Raw genomic sequence first — 8,185 nt, forward strand, 5'->3', positions numbered from 1 at the left:
AAATGAGTTTAGGAATCGTGATGTAGTAATGAGAATTCTTCAACTCGATCCCTTAACAAAACTCAAAACACCCTCTTGGACTACAAGAGAATAACCATTGTTTCTTACAAATAGAGGTTTTGATTCAAAGAGAAAGACACGCAACATAAATCAGTCTGACTTTACAAATTTGTACAGTAATTTTCAGCATAAGAGTTAGTAATCTGCTCTAGGAGTAGTAATACTAGAAGCACCAAGTTTTTTTTCGCCTGGTTTATCCATCAAATGATCTGTTAGAGATTTGAATATAAATGACAGAATTACAAATTAGTGGACTAACAAAAACTTGGTGAATAAACTTGGTGTGTGTAGCATTACTCTTTATTAAGCGACAAATTCCTTACAAGTTGCATACTTTCATTTTTAGTAAATATAGAAAAAGAATAGTCGCATATCTAATGGTATTTTTTTCTATAGAAGATCTAATGGTCTTTATTAAACTAGTATTTTTGTTGTTGAGAAATTGTGGGATTGTATTCATAATTTAGTCAAATAAGCCATTAACCACAAAGGGCCATTAAAATTACGGAGAAATCCAAACTCAACATTAAGAGAACCTGGTGTGCATCCACTAATGATCATGCAACTCTGGCATAGGCATCCCAATTAAAATTGTAAACTCATAACAATCGAAAAGAGATAAAGCTTGGAAAAACCAAGTCATAACGATACAAATAAAAACTCTCACAAAAGAGATGTGAAAAACTCTCACAAAAGAAAAAATCCAAAGAGAGTTTTGCGACTTATCCCAAAAATAAAGAAATTAAACCAGTCAGATTGCAACCTCGTTGTTACAAAACCAACTTATTATCCGCAAACACTAAAAGATAACAAATTTGTACCAATCAACTTTCCTCTTCGACAAATAAAGCACATACACTGAAAATGATAGATTCTCATAAATCTGTTATAGAATTACGTCATAAACGAGTAAACGAAATAGAGAAGAAGATGAAGCTGGAAGGGGGAGCAAAGAGGATGTGCAGGGGAGGATGATGAGAGAAAAGTAAAAACAGAAGAAGATGGGACCAAACTCATGGCAGTCACCACTCCCTTTTTGGGGTGGGGCTAGGAGTTCTCTCTCTTAAACTAGTTAAGAGTTTACTTTTCTCATAATAAATATTATCCTTAGCATAGCAGATGGAGACGGAAGAACTCACCCTAAACTCTGAAATCCATGTGATCACACGGAGGATCATGATTGTGAATTGGTGATCTTTCTTTGTATTATAATACAATATAAACTCCAAGGCATGTGAGTTCTACATAGCCATACGTTCCAATGCCTCGCTAGTTATTGTACGGACTCACCAAGTCACGTGGCGTCCCCCATTTCATGACCCTTTTTTTCATTTATCAGCCATTTCACGACTACTAGAAGAATTAATATGATTTTTTTATTGTCTAATCAAACATATTCAGATAATCTATTTAAGAGCTTCTTCTTTGTTATGAGGTTTTGGGCAAGATTACCTCCCTCATAACTTCATTTAGTTATCTTTTTAACAAAAACTTTTAGCAATTGATGCCAAGCCAACACAATATCAAAGCTTTTTGTTCTTATTTTTTAATAAACGATAGTCGAAAATATAGATGAGGATAATCGAACTTAAATACAAAGAAGTAAACACATTATGTTGATCAAGTGACACAATACAAGTCTATAACATGTCAAAGTTAAGAGGAAATTATGCTTATTATTCTTTAGATTGTTATTTTATGTTGTACGTTCTGATGTTGTTATAATGCAGACGCTAGATATTTTATACTACCTATTTCTCTTTTCTCTCCTTTTACAATGACGTCCACACGATAATAACGTCCAGACATCCGAATGAAAAAACAACTGATATAAAGATTTATATACACACACACAAATGTTGGAGTTTGAGGATTCTTCTTAGAATTGAAATTTTTTGAACCCTTTTAAGCCCATTGCAGAAATTATAACTTCAAAAAATATACATATATTGAAGTCTTAGAGCATCCACAAGAGAGGTGTATAATGGGGCGTATGTTAAATATACACATGTTGTGATCGGAATCACCCTCAAAGGATGGGGGGAGGGGGTGTAAATGAATGTATAATTACATCACCACCATGAGATGTAAATTTAGATGCAATTGTACATCTTTTTTTATATCTCTTGCGGGTGGAACCCAGCTGAGAAAAGTAAAGGAAAAATAGAAAAAAGTATTTACATATTTAGATTTACATCGTTTCTCATTGAAGTAAAAATCGTATTTACACCATCTGAAAGTGTAAAGAAAATATAAAAATGACTTTACACCTTCCAAAATACAACTCCCTCGCTGTGGATGCTCTTACAAACAATGGAAACGAAACGCAGAAGAAGAACAAAGTCCAAAGTTTGCATGCAAAAGGGCCGTCTGATCAGAGAAGTGTCTCCTATCAAGGACGCAGAACATGTGCCCAAAGCCGATATCTCACTTATTATTAAGTGATGCGAGCCTGGCCCACAGCCCATATCCACCGACATAGCCCAAATTAATATACCCTTTTTTTTTTAAACTTGATTATTATTATTATTATTTTTTTCTAAATTAATTAATTTCATTTGAAAATTGAGAGAATCAGAATCACTTGTCCAGAGAATATATACCGGAGATTGGCAGAAATATATGATGATGGATCATTTGACGCCATTAATTAAATAATTAATTGAATTGTTTTTTAATTAATCAGGATTAATGAGCACATGAGCATGCACATGCATGCACTGTGGTGGGTTACTTTGAGAAAAGAAAATGCGTTAAATATCGGGATCACCATTTTTGCTGTCATATATGTCACGTGATTCGAGGCATCTCTCTCGCTAACACCAAAAGTCCCAAAAGCTTGCTATATCTTAATTTAATTTCCTACCAATATTATAGAGCATGGTTGATGATATTATCAAGGGAATTCATATGGAAAGGTAAGAGGGAGCACAAAGAAAGGATGATGATTTGCGTGGAAATTTATCTGTGATTTACTATTGGAGATAAAAGAAGATTACGCGAAAGAAAAAAAAAAAGAGTAAAGAAATACGCTTTAAATTTAACGTCTTTTTAGAAAAAAAGAAAACGAATATCAAACATTGATACAATATATGTGTAAAAAATTCCATAGTAGATCAACGATTAGAAATCATCCACAATCGTGCGGTGTCAAAATCCTTCTCTTAAACTAGATGCCACTCTAAAAAATAATTAAGGTAATGTAACATTTCGCATGAAGATGAGGGTGACGCGTAGGAAAATCCAGGGTGGATATTTAAAAGCATTTCCTCTCGAAAGTAATGTGATGTATCAAGAGAATCACGTCAGATTAGGAATCAATCAAAACAAAAGGAAAGGAAAAAGGGCGACGTACTTTCCTCATAACAAGTGGCGCACCGTACGGCTTGGTACTGTTTCTTGTGCAAAATCTTTGGTTTTTCCCATGCAACCCCCAATATAAAAATGGTGGGCCCCCACCACCGCCACCTTCTGCTTCCAACACGTGGTTGCTGATGAAGCCTATCCTTTTTATTAAATCCCACATATTTATATAGGGAAGTGTTCATTGTCTCCCGCATTTGGATATCCATCAATTGTAGATGTTCTCTTAAGAAAAATATGCAAGCAATAATCGCGTTTTGGGGGGACTTCCATTAACTAATGCAAGAGATCCTTTTTTTCTTGATTAAATAAATTATAATATATAATGAGTGAGTGATTCTATTATTAACAGTATCGAGATTTTTTGTGATAAAATTTTATATTTATTAGACTATATAGGTAGTTTAGTTGAAAATAATATTGGTGTTGCTAGTAGTGGACAGCTGACATGTTTTTCTTTGAAATTTAACAAATATCACATACACATGTGGGCGACTGTTCCAAACATTCGTTTATGTAAATATTAATAAACTTTGAAAACAAATTATTGTGCAGAAGTGATGTTCACTTCTTTATTGTTTAGATCATTAATCAAGTAGATTATGATTTGAATTATAACAATTTAGTTATTTAGTAAGAATTCAGTTGTTAAGAGTATTTATCCATACATATTAGGTCTTAGGTTCGACTTTCTTCTTCCCAATATCATATTACAGTATAATTGTAAGATCTCACATCAACCAACGGAGAGGGGTGATGTGCCTTATATGTGCACACCCGTATCCATCTAGCACGAGGCCTTTTGGGAGCTCACTGGCTTCGGAGTAGTAGGAACTCCAAAGTTAAGCGAGTTGGGGGCTAGAGCAATCCCAGGATGGGTAACCCACTGAGAAGTTGCTCGTGAGCTCCCAGAAACAAAATCGTGCGGGCAGAGAGGGGGACCCAAAGTGGACAATATCGTGCTACGGTGGAGCCGATCCCGAGGTGTGACAATAATAACATAACATGTTAGATTCTCTCTAGAATAATATTTACATGGATAGTAAATTGAGCTTAGACCCACAAAATTCATTTTTAATCACTTACAACCACTTCTTTTATTTTTCTATTTAAATTACCCATTTTTTTTCAAATAAAACTAATGACTAGGATTCAAGTAAGCAAGTTACCTAATATAGCTTAAAATCTGATTTATTCTATTTTTCAGATTCCAAAACTATCCATATTTACAAGTTAACGTGTTATGTGGGGGTGTAATTAATGACACACGTTGAATTTGGAAAGATATTCAAATTGTTGCAATGGATGTAGGAATTAATTTAGAAACTTGTTTGAAATTAAATATATTAAATTCAACATTAACGTATTAGTAATCGAAAATATATTTGCTAACCACTTTAACTCAAGATGTACCATCACCGCCATTCTCAACACTTGACATATGTCTCTTGGCATAACCAGTGGCGGAGCTAGGATTCTTAGTATGCAGGGGCCAAAATTTCAAAATCACTTCTACTAGGTTTTTCATCTTCAACTGGGAGGGCCATCACTAATCTAATTGCAGTAATTGTATTACTATATCATATATTTTATAATATATTACAAGAGATTAATAATTAAGTGGGGGGGCCAGGGCCATGGCAGGCCTGGCTGTAGCTCCGCCCCTGGGCATAACCATAGTTAACTTTTTACTTTTGTATTCATGCAATCATAGTTATGTCAATAGATACGTGTCAAATGTTGAAAAGAGTGGTGAGGGTACACCTTGGGTTAAATTAATGAGCAAAAATGCTCTCATTAGTAATCTACATGTGATTAACGTTTTGGTTTATTTATTAATTTTGTTGTTGTTGTTTTCCTTTTATGAATTATATTACTAGTAATCTATTTTATTATAGTTTTATGAATAATAGTGTACATTATAATTATGTTGAAAAATATTTTTGATAATCTGTTTATTATTTATTTTATGAAATATATATTTTTTTAAATGAACCTATTTTTTCTCTGAATAATGTACCTATTTTTTCCTCTAAATAATGTACCATTTTTTCTCTAAATAAAGTACCATTTGTTTATGAAAAACAATAATTTTTTTAAATGAACCCATTTTCTCTCTCCAAATAATGTACCTATTTTTTTCTCTAATAATATACCTAGTAAAATAATGTACGTATTTTTATAGATGAACCTGTTTTTGCTCTCCAAATAATGTACCGATACACATTTATAGGTATATTGTAAAATAATTTACCCATGGGTAAATACTGTACCTATATTTTCCATAAATTATTGTGTACCTATTTTTAATTTTTGAAAAATGTATGGAAATTTTAATTACAAAATAATTGACTTCGTTTTTTAATTAATTTTTTGGGTAAATAATATACCTATATTGCATTTAAATAATATATTTATATTTATGACAGTTAATGAAATACTTGAAATAAATTATAAATAAAACATGAAGTTTGGCGGCAACAATGTAAAAATATAGGAATACTACGATATCTTATATTATACTGATCATTTAAATTTAAAATTGAATTTTATAAATAGATTTATAGAGTGATGCCTATATATTTAGGAAATAGAAAATGTAGAGATCTATATTGAACAAGCCTATATTTTTATAATGAAAACTAATATAAAATAAGAAGAAACGATATTGACAGCTGGGAATAGCTGTCGGTGGTGGCCATGCATGTCCATATCTATGGTCAAGTAATACTAGAAGTGAAGAGAGGTAGTGGGGGTGGCGTCAGAGAGGGATAATTAAAATATTTATAAATAAAAAATCTAATTTTCTTCACGTCTTCTCTTCTCTTCCTCCCAGTCCTTCTTTCACATTATAAAGGCCACCCAACCCCGGCGGTGTCCATTTCTCATTTATGTCCTCTGTCCCGACCCTCACCTATATATATATATATATATATATATATATATCTCTCTCTCTCTCTCTTACCCTTGTAGGCTTCTACACTACACCTATTCAATTTTCAAAACACATCTTTTTATTATTATTATATATATAAAAAGAAAAGATGTTCAAAATTTATTATGCAATTATTAATTTTAGCACCTCAGGGGTGGTTAGGTTCATCAGAAAATGCATCTTAAATTAGTATTTCTTGGCCTCCAATCCTCTATCTTAAAATAGTACATTGAAAAAGAAAAAGCACTTGAGGACAAATTTCATCTTGTATAATAAGTCATCGCATAACCTGTCTATTTTAAAAAGCAATTGCACGTGAGGAACTATATATTTCAAATCTCTATATTTCAAGTTCATTAGTTTTCCAACTTACGTACATACATATGTTAGAATTTGATTTATGTTTATGCATATAATGTGCAAAATTTATTGAGATTACAAATTTTTTAATTTTTTTTTACATACGTATCAAATATTTTTATCACCACTTTAACTTAAAGTGTATTCTCACAACAACCATTCTTAATACTTGACAGGCGTTCATAAACATAACCATAATTAATTTTTTACTTTGTATTTATGGAATTATGGTTATATATATAAACACATGAATGGTGGTGAGGATATATCTTAAGTTAAAATGGTAAGCAAAAAATACGCTCTCTGTAAACTGGGAAATTACATCCAATAATTCACTTAAAAATTTCTTTTGTTGTGCTTACCAATTATTTACTTATTTTTTTGGCACTACCAATATTGATCATTGATAGTTTGCATCAATTTAGGGACTGGAATAAGCTTCGAACCAAGTGTCCACTTTGACTTGAGGGAAATTCCCATGTATCTTCAGTCTGAGCTGGTATAAATAAATTGACTTACCCTTATTAAGTTATTGTTTATCCAATTACTTGTGTTTTTAAGCTACCACCCACCTTATCATTTTCAGATTAATTGAGAAACAAGTCAGCTCGAAACCTATGAGAAACAGACTGCTACAAGTACAAGGTGTCAATGCCCTATATTTGTTTATGGAACTTGTGAAGCTTTCTTCCTTGTGGAACAAATGTTGCTATTTCAAGTATAAATTGATGGACTCAATCTCCATCAATCCAGTTTGTGCTTACAGCTCAATTCTTTGATAAGGTTTGTTTTAAGTTGACGATATTTTTCACCTTATTATAAAGATAGTATTTTTACTCAACACTTTTAATCAGTGACGAGCATTACCACCACGTTAATCACCGTTGAATAAACATAACGAATCTAAAAAATTAAACTCATCCAACAACAGACATTAAAATGTATAATGTTCACTATTATGAATGCACAACTTGCTGCAATTCAGGTTACCCCTCTAGCATATAGCCTTACTGCTGTGTACAACTGTAAATGGGTAGTGTTATACATAGGTTGCATGAGTAGCCACGTGTTCATGATTGCATGAAACCCACCATACACTTGGCTGTTTCCATATTAGCATCATCATCATCATCACCATAAATAAATAAATAAAATAGCAAAAGCCATTTTATTTATCCATACTGGGGTTTGGAGGGTTGTAGAAGCACTGCTGGTGTGTTGTACTGGGCAGCACTAGTGTGCTTTCTGCTGCTCTCTCTGCACTGCCCTGCTCTCTGCTCAGACAAAAGAAAAAAACCCCAAATTTAAAACACTCATTTCTCTCTCTCTCTCTCTCTCTCTCTCTCTCTGCACGTTCCTCTGCTCCCTCTTCAATCAATATATCAACCCTCATTCTTCTCTCTCTCTCTCTCTAAGAACAGAGCTGAGAGAGCAAGAGAGAACCAACAAACCCATTTCTTTAAAATC

This window comes from Prunus persica, chromosome G2, assembly GCF_000346465.2.
Source record: "Prunus persica cultivar Lovell chromosome G2, Prunus_persica_NCBIv2, whole genome shotgun sequence".
Classification (NCBI taxonomy): Eukaryota; Viridiplantae; Streptophyta; class Magnoliopsida; order Rosales; family Rosaceae; genus Prunus; species Prunus persica.